Source organism: Cynocephalus volans, chromosome 5 (genome assembly GCF_027409185.1).
Source record: "Cynocephalus volans isolate mCynVol1 chromosome 5, mCynVol1.pri, whole genome shotgun sequence".
NCBI lineage: Eukaryota > Metazoa > Chordata > Mammalia > Dermoptera > Cynocephalidae > Cynocephalus > Cynocephalus volans.
The window spans coordinates 18,972,564-18,986,845 of NC_084464.1; the positions used below are offsets into that span (position 1 = coordinate 18,972,564).

The 14,282-nt window shown below is 46.7% G+C and overlaps 1 pseudogene; it reads left to right on the top strand.

Moving 5' to 3' along the window:
- The first annotated feature begins 90 nt into the window (after positions 1–90).
- LOC134378896 (chloride intracellular channel protein 4-like) lies at positions 91–13,278 on the top strand (annotated as a pseudogene).
- Positions 13,279–14,282: the final 1,004 nt, after the last annotated feature.

Genomic DNA, 14,282 nt, shown 5'->3' on the forward strand with positions numbered 1-14,282 from the left:
TTTCCAGCCCTCTCCTGAGAACAGTCATGGACACAAGAATCATGTTGTCCGTCTTGTGAAAGTTGAGAACATTGATTGTGGCTCCTAGAGATGGTTCTGGTGCCTTTAAGAGTTGGTGTGGATGAGGAGACTGAAGCCTCTTTCATTGCCGTGAGTCAAGTCAGGGGCTCGTTTGGAAGTGCAGTGTCTTCTGGACGCATCCAGAGAGTTCTTTGCTTCCTGTTTTAGGTATCAAGGAAAATGTCAACAATATTGGGGGAGGTTCTAGAATGATTCTGGGTAGAAAATGGCTGTCTCCCTGGTGTGTGCACAGACGGTGTCCTTGAGGCTCCCTCAGGTTGAGGGCATCCCGTACTCCAGGGCTTCATGTGTTTGGCCTCATGGCAAGTACTTTGCTTGCATAGCCAGACGGACACCATGGACCATGTAGTACCTGCTACGACAGGCTGTGGTCACGGACCACTGGAAAGTGGTGAACTGGCTCATAGTGCAGTGAACAGCAGTTCAGTGCTAGGATAGGATGCCCATCATTAGGGGGCAGGCACTGAATTTTAATCTTTTTAAATTAAAAAGATTATGTCTTCCAAGAACCCTCATCTGCAATTTTCAAGTGTCAACCAAGGCGAAAGGCCCCCATCCCTCCTCTCCACAGGCTATTTGCTCACTGCAGATGTTTCTTATTCCAGTCTTACCACAGCTGCCAGACAACAGAACAAAGAGCTTAGACAAGTAGGTCCTAGATACTTGGGTTGCCAAAGCCAGAATCGACTCCTCAGTGTGGTTTGCAATCTTGGCAAACCCTGTCTTATCTTAAAATGGAAAGTATATTCTTCAGGAAGAGAAAGATAAATGATAAAACAGAGAGGATCTCAGGGAAGCATTGTTCTTAGACACCCACCCCGGCCCCTTGTACTCAGGAGGTAGAATGTTGTCTTCTGCACGAGTCCAGCTCCGGCCTAACGGGCCCCTCTCTCCAGAGCTCCAAGCCCTTCCTTTCCCAGATGTCCAGGCCGGGGAGAAGCAGTTGTTGCTGAGCAGGGATGTGCAGCAATACACTTCACAAAGACACGAGGTAATTACTGGCCAGAGCTCTGCATTTTGACAGACTTCTGTCTTCCCGGACTGAACATCTGGATGTGGCTGCTCCTCTTTACCTTCCAGCTCCCTGGAGCTGCAGCCCTCAGGCCCTACTCGACCCTCCCCTGTGCTTCACATGGGGACAAGCGTCCAGGGCAGCACAAGTGGCAGCCCCCCACTGTGCTGGGCATTTTTTACTTCAATGCAGGTGGCAGCATGGGGCAGCCACACCTGGAGGCAGCAGGAGCTGTACTGGAACGATGCTGTGTCACTGCAGCCCTGTCACTGTGGAGAAGTCCTTCCTCAGTGTGATCTTAGGGCTCCTTGTTTATAATGCTGGGAACACCCAGTGATGGCCACCTCCTCCCAGGCTGGTCTGAGTGTGATCACATGGTGCAGAGCAGGCTGGGAGCTACCAAGGACTGTGCAGAGGAAGCAGTACTTTGACTGAAGAAGTTGGCCTGGCAAGTGGTGCAAAGGGTCCTGGCCTTGGATACAGGACACCATGGTGGTGAAACTGCTGATGGCACAGGCATGTGCGCTCAGCATGCCTGAGTTCACCTGACACTGTGGCAGCAGGTCCTCTGCAGGCCTACAGCACCTTCTCCCCAGACAGGTGCACACACACACACACACACACACATAGATACATACACACACATCTCTGCACACCCACACCTATGTGCATACCCACACCACTGAAGTTAACACCTACAAACACACAACCCTGCACACACACACACACCTAAAGACACAAACCTCCACATGCCTCCACACACTCACACCTGCAGGCACACGCTTGCACACACACATGTGCACACACACACACACACACACACACACGTGCCTGCACACAGGGAAAGAACAGGAAAGAGGAACACCACAGTGGACACCCACTGGGCATCTGGGTGGAAGGACTGTGTTTTTAATGTTATTCTTCATTCATATTGAACTACTGATTTACTTATAATCATTATTGTCTTTGTAATATGTGCCTACAAAAATTGAAACCGGGTAATGTACTTTACTTAGTAGGTGAGTGTTTAGTGGATAGTATTTAATGTGATGTTAATGTTTATATAAACAAACTAATGTGCATATTAAAAATATTCACATATCACGTAAAGGAGAATAAAAGGTTTTGAAAGTCCCACCCAGCAGAGCTGGTCCTCATTCATGGCTTGGTCACATCTCCCAGCCTGTCTCTCCCATTTGACTTCCTCTGTCCTGTGTCTGTCTGTCTCACTCTCTCACCTAAACAGTCATTTACATACAGGTGTGTATGCATGTTGACAACACATAGATGTTTTTCAACATGAGACCCTCAATACAGACTGGCCTACATGACATGTTTACATGACAATTTCTGTGTGCAGCTCAGCAGCCGCTCAATTTAACACCCAGCCCCTCTAGAAGATGTTAGAGACGTGGCCAGCCGCTTCCTACCTCCACCAGTGCTGTGATGAAGACACTTCAACAGAAATCTTGAAAACCTGGGCCGTTGTGGTTGTGGAATAACCTCCCCAGATTACAGCAACTTGGCAGATGGACACGTGTGTTCACTTTGATGGAAGTTGCTGAGTGGTTCCTGAGATGGGGTATCTGCGCACATGTCTCCCAGGACATCCGCTGGGACCTCTTCTCCCACATTCTCACCAGAGCTGGTCATCACCAGACATAAAGACCTGCCCATCTGATGGGGCAATGACATCTCGATAATGTGTAAATTGTTGTGTGTCATCATAAGGGATGTCGTGGATGTCTGACATTTACTGGCCATATGAATTGCTTCCCTTTGGAACTGCAGGAATATATCCTTTGTCCCCTTAAAAACATGGATAAATGAAAACTCTTTGTACCACTAGGATGCATATTACCCTTTCTCTGCCCATGAAGAATTTTCCAATCTGGGATTTGTCTTTTAAGCTTTTGATATTATTCTTGTTTTGTTTTGACCAGGAAAAGTCAGTCTTTTCCTCTGTGGTGTCTGGCTCTCCAGTCATTCAAAAGTAGTTCCTATTTCAAGATTATGAGAATAATATCTATCAGGGCTCTGTTTTCTATGTATAGTCTTTGATTTTTTCTGTAATTTTCCTCTTACTAAAAACATAAAATAAAAATTTATCAGTTCCTTCTCATATTATGTGGCCAGACAGAAAAGGCCACATAACATATAACTGTACTGATAGGAACAATCCACGATAGGTAAATTCACACACAGAGAAAATGGAGTGGTTGTCAGGGACTAGGAGAGGCGGGATGGGGAGTGACAGCTTAATGGCTTCAGAGTTGATGAAGCTGTCCTGTCACTAGACAGAGGTGAGGGTTGCACCACATGAGAAATGTACTTGATGCCACTGAATGGTAATTTTAAAAATATTAAAACACTTTATTTTATACAAGGGATATAAGTGAAGAGGAAAGATGATAAAATTTGAGGAGAGGCAGGACAAAGACAAAAACGAGGACAAGCACAGTGGCAGGGAAGGGGAAGGACAGCTCTGGAGTGGGGACTGGTGAGGGTGTTTGTGGGAGCTCTGGAGCCAGGGCTCGCCTGGATGCTGGTGTTTCTTCTACTCTGGCTTGGGCTCTGGATCTTGCTCAGGCTCTGGCTCTTCCTTGGGCTCTGGCTCTAGCTCAGGATCTTGCTCGTGCTCCAGTTCTAGCTCTGGATTGGCCTCTGGATCTTTCTTCTGCTCTTTCTCTGGCTTGGGCTCTGGCTCTTGCTTTGAGTTAGATTCTGGCTCTTGCTCTGTATCTAGATTTAGCTTTTGCTCTGGCTCTGGCTTGGGCTCTGGATCTTGCTTAGGCTCTGGCTCTGGTAGTGGAGGTGGAGCTGGAGCTGGAGCTGAAGATGTCTTTAGCCCTTGGGACAGTTGTTCAGCCTGGGCAGAAGCTGGGACTGGAGGGACATCAATTGAAAATATCAACATGAGTTTCTATGTCTCTTCCAATGACACTGTCTTTCTGAGAAGCCCAAGTCCAGAGACCCAGCCTCAGGAAGTCTTCCCATACTGCAGAACACTGCATGATTGTTCTGATTACTCAGTGCCCCTGTCCCCAGCCTGCTTCTAGAAACTCTCCTCTGTGTGGCCTGGCCCAGCCCCCTCCCCAAACCCTTACAGGCACCCACCCTCTTCCTCCTCACCCTCAGTCTCCGCCTCACTGGGCTCCAGGTGCTCCAGCTTCTCCAGCTGGGCCAGAAGAAGATCAGCCTTGCGCTCCACCTCTGAGCCTGGCAGATTGATGTGTACATATGCCAACAGAAACTTCAAAGAAGGAAAATCAGGAGCCTCGTAGAAGTCAATGGAATAAAATTCCAGCCAGATCTTTAGGATGGAGGACATGGCGCTGGGGGGAGACAGGTGGGCTGCAGAATCAGAGGCCTGGCCTATCCCTCTATGCTGCCCTTCCAGGGCTCCCCTGAGTGAGCTGCTGTCTTGTACCCTCTGACCCTGCCTGTCCATAGACCAGCCCCTCCAATGTCCAGTATGACAGCCCTGGCAGAGATGGGCCTGGCAACCAAGGAGGGGCTGGCAAAAGCCTCCGTGGGGGGAGCCTTCAATTTCCCTGCAGGGAAATCCTGAGCCCTCAGCCCTGTAGCAGGAATCATAAGATGTGTGGGAGCCAGAGATCTGCCAGCTCCCCCATCTACAGGCTCCCATACACCACACACAGTTCTGTGGAGATGGGAGCCCTTCCATCAGCATCCAAACCCCACTTACCATTTTAGCTGCTCCAGGGGTCCGCCATCCCCGTGATAAGCCGAAATGATGCTTTTGTATCTAGAGGAGACCAGGGCAGTGTCACATCTACCATATGGTGGCACTACCTGCTCCTCACGTATATTGTGGTTGTCTGACCTCTGACAAGAATGGAAACCCAGGAGGGCAGGGAATATAGTGTCCTCGGTTCTTTGGAATATAGTCAGTGCCCAGAAACTCACTGCACATAGTGTGACTTCAAATATGTTTGTTGAAGGAATGAACCCCAACCGACTCCTCCCAAGATATCTGGGTGCACCTGAAGCCCCTCTGCCAGCCCCCGGTCTCCCTGCTTTGAATACACCCAGAAGCCTACAGATAGGATCTCAAATGTGAAAACTGTGAAGCCCAAGTCAACGAGGTCAGTGAGGGTGTGACAGAGACTTCCTCGTGGGGGGGCAGGAATCCTGAGTGAGGATGACCGTGGCCCCTCCAGCAGACCTTTGCACAGGGCTGGACTCAGGAGCAGCACTTTCCATGGGGGACCCACTGAAGTTTGTTCCTGTTACCACTCACTGAATACAGGTGGAAACTGAGGCTCAGAGGGGTGTGGTGACAGTCCCAAGACTCACAGCTGGGAGGCGGCTGAGTGACACTGTGTGATCGAGGGACAGAGTGCTCACCTGAGGAAAAGCAGATCCAGCGCCTGCTGGGGAGTGGCGAAGTTTCTGTAGTTTAGCAGAAACGTGTGCACATAGGAGTCATTGCCACGCATGACAGTGGGCACCAGGTACTCCACCCACTTTTGCAGGGTGACTGCTGGGACAGGCCATAACATGTGGGTGGCATCTGGGCTCCGGGAAGACTTCTCTTCACTCTATGTCAGGACAGGGAAGAGATGCACAGTGACAGCACCGTGAACAACCTGGACGGAAGGGGCCGGAGGCCAGTCTTAACCCCAGGGAGGACATGAGAAGTGAGCCTGAGGGCCCAGGGTTAATGTACAGGGTGGTGGTTGCCACCCCGGCGGTCCACTTTCACCCTCTAGCCAGGACATGAGGTGTGAACGCACCAGGACCAGCAGGTTTATAAACACCCCACCCTCTGCCTCTGCCCAGGGAGGTTGTCCCATGTCCCCATTCCCCCACACTCAGGAGGAGGGTGTGCGGTCACCCAGGGAGGCTCACAGTGCTGGCCTAGCCTGGCCCGCCCTCCCCTGGGACACCTGAAATTACCTTCGGGGACCTCCTGCCAAACGGCCACCAGAGTCCAGGGCGAGGGCTGACCCAGCGCCGGAAGCAGCGGACAAACCTCTCAGCACAGGGCTGCCTGGGGCTACCACCCCGGGACCTCGGGATACAGCAGAACATCTCACTCTGCCTGTGGCCAAGTGAGCTGGGGAAGGGGCTGTGTATAGAATGTGGGTGCCAGGTTACCGAGTTCCGAGTTCTGTTGGGGTCTGTCATCAAGGAAGTGAGGTCACTTCCTGGTACCTCATTTCCTGAACCCCTCCTCTGTGCACAAGACTGCAAGTGCCCCTCTGGGTACCTGACTGCTGACCCTCCTTCCCCATGACCTCTCTCTGTTGCCCACACTTCCACCAACACTGCCTGACCGCACCCCTGTGCAAGGCCTGGGTGCAGCCAGCTTCACAGCTTGGAGGAGATTCATGTAGGTTCAGCCCCAGCACCTCCTTCTTATCACTTATGTGACCCTGGACAAGCCACTGTGATTCTCAGGACCTCCCCAGTCTCCCCTTCGGCACAGTCATGATCATTCTAGCATCTCCTTCCTAAGGATGTCATCAGGGATGTGTGAGCAAACATCCGTGAAACCTATGACCGGTGTCACATGTAGCTAATGAACAAAACTAGAGATAAAAATCCATGATGGTGTGGAAGGTAGCATGGAATACGACTGACCGGTCTGGTTTCTGCCACTGTGGTTAACATAAAATGTTTGATATTTACTAAAGAAATCTGTTTACCTTCATAACTGTATAATAGGGTCATTAAAGACAATAGATACAGTAGTTTAAAAGTAATAAAATTTACAACAAAGTGTATTTAATTTAAAATTGAATTGCCAGCAAACGGGTGTCCTAATGAACACTTGTGTCAACATAAGCTCTAACCAAATTAAGAGACATCATTTGTATCACAGGAAACTAAATCAGCAGTGAGACCCCAAAAGGCACTTCCTCTGGTGGGGATACAGTCATTGTCACAGATGACCTGGCTGATGGAATTAAGTCAGGACAAGTGAGATTCAAGATTCTTCTTAACTTAAATGAATATGGAAAAGCAGGCGAATGCTGTCAAGATTTGAGAAGTTGGAAAAAAAAATAGAGTCAACAATAAAAAGGAACCTCCAATGAAGTCAGCAAGTTAAAAGGAAGAAAAGAGTCTGGGGAGCATTTTGAGGGTAGAAATAGATCTTGATCTCTGGTCATTGCATTAAAAAATAAGAACGTTTATGTCATATCAGCTATCCATCTATTTAAATGAATTTTTTTTCCTCAAAGTTTCTCTACCAATTTATAATATAGAAGCTGGGGTGGTGATAGAAAAAGAAGTGGCAAAAAGTCTTATCACATGTTTGATCTGGTCATTTCTGAAACAAGTGACATTTTAATTGTTGGGAGATCAGTAGCTCATATAGTGCGTTGTATTTTATGGGGCCACACTTCAAAAGCCACTCACCTCTGTGAATTTAATCAGCCAGAGCATCTGTAATATGGTGTCCATCTAACTCCTAGTTAATCTGACAAAATGTTTAAGGAAAACATCAAATTGTGTTGTGGTTCCAAAGGCAAACCTTTTCATTATACCTTGTTGTCAATTTCTCTTTTATCTTCCCTCATTCTCGTGAGTGCTGTAGAGCTCTAAGTCAGCACTTCATTGCAGACCTAAATGTCTGTAAAAAGGACAACAGAGCCAAGCCTGGTACCCACAGAAGTAACTAAGGACTTGAAGGGAGCAGCAGGATCTTGCTGCAAGGTAAGGCTCTTGCATCTGGCTTCTCCTCTGATGTAAAATGTTAAATGATGACATCAATTGTATTGACCCACTTGCCAGGTGGGCTTTTTCTCCTGTGGGACTCTTGAGAGAAACAGTTTTAGCGGGTCTTAATAAATAATTCTGTCGAGAATCCAATGCCAAAATAGGATGGTTAAAAACTCTCAATGCAAAGCTGCTGGAATTTCTCAAACAGAGTGTCAGCAGGACCAGTCTCAGTCCCCAGCAGACAATGAGGCAGCCTGCACCGTGCAAATGAGACCAGGCTTGAGATGGGATGAATCTATCTTCTTTTCCTACTTGTCTGACACTCGCTTTGAGGAAGGTTGTAAATGCAAGAGAGACTGTGGTATACTTCCTCAGACTGGCATTTCTGCCCCTAGTCACCATTCGATTATCTTCCAAATTGCTGTGTTTCAGAGAGAGAAAGATTTTTTATGGCTTGCTGAAACAACCACAAGAGCCAGCGAAGAGATGGCTAAGCGGCCAAGCATAGTAATTCCATTGGTAAATGACAAAATCTTTGTGTGTATGACATTTCCAAAATTACTACAAGAGATGAATCTAAAATACAAAATGTCAGAGGATGAAGAAGTACATCGAGGACATTTTCAGGGAGAGGGAAGAGAACCACTAAGAGATGAGGTCACAAAAATATACATAGTGTTAAAAACTGCATCAAGTCTGTCGGGAAAGGCAAAGGCTGGCGATAGCTCCAATGATAAAATGTGGTTTTGTTCCTGCCAAACAGAACCAAAAGTATCTTGGACTAGTTGATATAGCAACCCCAAATTTTCTTCCCCTGTGTCAGACACAAATGAACAAAAAATAATTACCTCCTGCCACAGTCAAGGAAAATTTACTCTTTCGCAGCTTGACAAAATGTCACTGAATTACATCCGTCCCTTGCTTTCACCTAGCAAAATTCTGGCTCCCCAAAGGAATATGCTAGGCTATTTCATATTCAGTGAATATAAGAAAAGTACAAAATTTAGGATGAAAACAAAAACAAGAAAAGCACCAAAATATAGAAAACTTGACAAGAAAGAGAAGTCATCTGAGGTGTTTTGCTTCCAGAATAAAAATGCTGTTGCTCAAAGTCTGCTCATTCCACTGGGCGCTACCCAGTAGCATCAAGTTTTCCCACTAAGCACACAATTCTGCTGCCGGTCACTCTCCTGGCAGGTAGCGGGAGACTGACAGGTAAAAAAGCAAATTTTCAAGCAATGCAATTCTGTAATAAAAAAATACACTCACAAAAACTCACATAAATGTGCATTGTGTATGTAATTGATATGGGGACATTTAAGATATTTATTTCATTCCATTTACAATACAAGTCTAACATAGGTGCATCTCTATACTTACACTGTGAGTGGGAGAAGTTGGCTTCCATAAAAAAGAGAGAGATGATCATTGCCTTGGACTGGGTGTCTCCCCAAAACTTGACCCCCACTGTGACAGTGTTGAAGAAGTTAGGAAATCCTATTATGGTCATTGAAAGTTGGGGCCTTGAAGACGTGACTAGATTGCAGGACCATGCCATAGTGAATGGATTAAAAATGGTGGTCATGGGCATGTCTCAGAGGGCTTTAAAAGGAGAGTGAATGAGGTTAGTCTCCCTCTGTTTCTCTGCTTCCACCATCTTGCAATGTGAGACCCCTGGGTCACTGTCACCACTTGTATTCCTTGGACTTCAGACATCCCAGCCTCTGAAGAATAAGCAATAAATTTTGTTTTCTTTATAAATCACCCAGTTTCAAGTATTTATGTTATAAGCAACAGAAACAGACTAAGACAGTCATCTACTCCTGTACAAAAAGAACTGAAAGTCATACAAGGCCCCATTCATTGAGAAGCCCCAAGTCTGCAGAGGAAATGCCCACTTTACACATCTGTAAGCCTACGCTGCTAACAGATTTCTGAATGAGGGCACAATGTTATAGCATCAAGGGTGGCTTACCTTTGACATCAGGCTGGGCCAGGAGACAAACTCCTGAAGGTTAAGGTGAAAGAGTTGCTTATAGGTGTTTGAGAAGTCTCCTGAGGGAGTAGGGCCAAAGGTGTATCACTCCAGACGTCGCAGTACCATTTCCAGATACTATCCCTTAGATCTTGCTCCAAATAATTCCCCATCTTGACATCGGTTTTTCTCAACTGTAAGGTGAAGGGGGTCAGACACAATGAGTTAACTGACAAGTCTAAGGCTCAGTCCCCTCATGGAAAATAAGGTAGTAATAATTCCCTTGTTTGGGTCACTGTGAGAATCTTGTTAAGGCAAATTAAATTATGGACTCAAGACTTAGGCTCATAACTTTTGAGCATCTTTTTGAAAGATTTTGAGTAATTCCTTGGTAAAGGCATTTGGAACATATTGATTTCTGACATTTATCCTGGAAATATTTCAGATGGAAAACATTGCCTCCTTTGTTGATAGTATTCAGCAATAGCCAATAGGCTTAATTCTTTGTAAAAAATGTGCCAAAAAATATGCCTTTTGACTCATGGTTCTGGCAGGTGATGAACTAAGTTAAGAGTTCGTGTTATCTCACTCCACCATCCTGCCAGAACCAGGAGTCAAAGGCATATTTTATTTTTAGAATTTGTTCTATAGACACCTGGGAATCTAGGTAAGATATGAGCAAAAGGTGTTTCCATGCATAAACACTCAAGAACAAAAGGCATCTTCTTGAGTACCAGAAATAAAGACAAGATTAGAAACCAGAGAGGGAAGTGGGTAACCTGAGGCTGTGGCTACCAAGGAGAGGGGAGAACAGACTCTCAATCTCATTGATCTAAAGGTTTGGATTTTTAGTGGCCATTCAGGATATGAATGAGGCCTTGGGACCAGCAGGTATAGAGTGTTGAAAGACAGTCTCCTGCATAAATGTAGGATACTCAAAGTGTGTCTAAAAGGCATAGACTACACACAAAAAAATCTGTCCATTAGATAAAGATAAAAGATGGAGATAAAAATCTCTATTAGAGAACTAATAAGAAATTTATCTTCCTCCAAATTCTGTTCAAAATTGTAATTCTCCTAAAAATCTGCAATAGAATTCCTATGATGGAAAAAAATGTATAGTAGTTGAAATTAAAAATTCAAAAGGTATATTACACAAAGATTAGACCCTCTGAATAGAAAACTAATGAACTAGAAGCCAGATCTGAGGAAACTTCTTAGACTGCAGCACTAAGAGAGAAAAAGATGGAAAAAGTGAAGTGACTTGAACAGGCATAGAAGAGGAGGTCTAACACACCTCATACAATTTCCAGAAGTGCAGAATAGAGGGAAGGAGAGAAAGACATTACGTGAAGAGATAACAGCTATGAATCTCTCAGACGCATTGGAAGATGTGAACGCTCAGATTAAGGGAACAGAAATTCTGAGCAGAACAAAGTTAGACTAATGCACGTGGATACAGTATAATGCTACTGCAGACAGAGTCAGCAGAGGACTGAAGACAATTGAACAACACATTCAAAATTCTGAGAGAAAATTAATAAAACATATTACTCAACCAATCTATCATTCAAGAGTTGGGGCTGGGGTGTTGCAAATCAATAGAAACATTATTTGACTAAGAATATTGTTATTAGTTTCCTAGGACTTCCATAAGAAAGTACCACAAACATAGTGGCTTAAAACAACAGAAATTTGTTGTCTCAGTTCTAGAGGCGGGAAGGTCCAAATCGAGGTGTTGGGGCACCAGGCTCCCTCTGACGGTGCGGGGGTCTGTGCCTTTCTCCCGGCTTCCGGTAGCGCCAGGGGTTCCTTGTCCTGTACACGCGTCCCTCCAATCCTCATCTCCACGTGGTGTTCTTCTTGTGTGTCTTCATGTCACCTTCCCTCTGTGTGTGTCTGTCTCTGTCTCCAAATTTCCCTTTACCAAAAAAAAAAAGAAAAAAAAACACTAGTCATACTGGATTAGGGCCCATACTGATGACCTCATCTTAACTTAGTTAAATCAGAAAAAAAAAAAAAAAAAAGGTCGCGCGCGCGGCTTGGGGCGGTGCTGTGCAGCCGTGGCCGCGGCCAGCTCCACCCCGGGACTGTCCAGCGAGCGCAGCGCGGCGTGAGCCAGCATCCACCGCGACCCCGGAGCAGCAGCAGCAGCAGCCACCGCGACCCCGGAGCAGCAGCAGCAGCCACCGCGACCCCGGAGCAGCAGCAGCAGCCACAGCGACCCAGGAGCAGCAGCAGCAGCAGCCACCGCGACCCCGGAGCAGCAGCAGCAGCAGCCGCAGCGACCCCGGAGCAGCAGCAGCAGCAGCCACAGCGACCCCGGAGCAGCAGCAGCAGCCACAGCGACCCCGGAGCAGCAGCAGCAGCAGCCACAGCGACCCCGGAGCAGCAGCAGCAGTAGCAGCAGCGACCCGGAGAAGAAGCAGCAGCAGCAGCGACCCCGGAGCAACAGCAGCAGCCGCAGCGACCCCGGAGCAGAAGCAGCAGCCACAGCGACCCCGGAGCAGCAGCAGCAGCCACAGCGACCCCCCCGGAGCAGCAGCAGCCGCCGCAGCGACCCGGAGCAGCAGCAGCCGCCACAGCGACCCCGGAGCAGCAGCAGCAGCAGCGACCCCGGAGCAGAAGCAGCAGCAACAGCGACCCCGGAGCAGAAGCAGCCGCCGCAGCGACCCCGGAGCAGCAGCAGCCGCGGCAGCGACCCCGGAGCAGAAGCAGCCGCCGCCGCCGCCGCCCGCGGAGCACAGCCGAGCCGGGCAAGGCGTTGTCGCTGCCGCTGAACAGAGGGAAGGAGGAGGACAAAGAGCCCCTCCTCGAGCTCTTCGTCAAGGCTGGCAGTGATGGGGAAAGCGTAGGAAAACGCCCCTTTTCCCAGAGGCTCTTCATGATTCTTTGGCTCAAAGGAGTTGTATTTAGTGCCACAACTGTTGACCTGAAAAGGAAGCCCGCAGACCTGCAGAACTCGGCTCCTGGGACCCACCCGCCATTTATAACTTAACAATGAAGTCAAAACGGATGTCAATAAGATCGAGGAATTTCTTGAAGATGTCTCATGCCCTCCCAAGTACTTAACGCTTTCACCAGAACAGCCCGCATCAAACACTGCTGGAATGGACATCTTTGCCAAATTCTCTGCATCTATCAGGAATTCAAGGCCAGAGGCTAACGAAGCACTGGAGAGGGGTCTCTTGAAAACACTGTGGAAACTGGATGAATATCTGAATTCTCCCCACCTGATGAACTTGATGAGAATAGTATGGAGGACATTAAGTTTTCTACACGTAAATTTCTGGACGGCAATGAAATGACATTAGCTGATTGCAACCTGCTGCCCAAACTGCACATTGTCAAGGTGGTGGCCAAAAAATATCGCAACTTTGACATCCCAAAAGGAATGACTGGCATCTGGAGATACTTAACTAAGGCTTATAGTAGGGATGAGTTCACCAATACCTGTCCCAGTGGTCAGGAGGTTGAAATAGCATATAGTGATGTAGCCAAAAGACTTACCAAGTAAAATAGCACTTACGAGAGAGCTATCTTTCTGTCTTCCCCTAAGAATATGCTTTTCCTAACAGACTGCTCTTATTCCTATAAAGTAGAAATTGTATTTTGCATGAACATGCAGTTATTCAAGATTAGGGCCAAGGATAGACAAGGTATAGTAGTTATCTTAAAATGTACACTCCTAAGCAGTATTATTGTAAAATCCTTTTACCCTGCCTACCTCCCATATCCTCCCCCCTCTCATTTGGAGACCCTCCAACACAAACTTCACTGCAGAGGTAGTTTGCCATCTCTCTGGAGCCCTCGCCGTTGTGTCCATTCACTGTGTATAGAAGGCAGAACTTTTGAGGTGCAATGTTTAACTGTTAAAATAGTAGCCATGACTTCATCAGTCACCCCCAAACTGGTGCATAATGCATGGTACAAGGAATACTTATGGGTTTTTTTTTTTTTGAAATTTTGTAATATTTAGTAAGAGTATATGAAAGGATTGCTACTGTATCAGAAATAGTCTATCCTGGGTGTATATTAAGGGATGTTGCCACCAGAGAAGAGTCTTCTACAAAAAGTCACTACAGATTTCGCTATTTTGCTTTGTAGATAGACTTTTACTTTTGCCTAAAAGCATTTATCCACACCAATTGTAACACCTGACACTATGTAGAAGCTAAAAGTTTAGAGGGAGGGGTGTATTCTCAAGTTCTTCCTCAAGCATTTTATCCTTACAAGAGAAACTGATAGGTACCTGATACTCTGTCTAAATGTATTGCGTGTTACGTGTATTTTGCCCAGTGCCATTCATTTGGAACATTATTGCTTTCTTTCCTCATTTTAAAAAGCTCCTTTTTAGGTAAGCATACACCTTGCTGTTTATACATCTTTGGAGCAACACTACATAAACTGATATTTACTTGATTTAGCTCTAGCAGTACAGTGTTTAGTAATGTAGAAGTTAACACATACAGAAATTAACCTATGGAATGTAGGGTGGGTTTCTCAAAATATCAAGTAAAA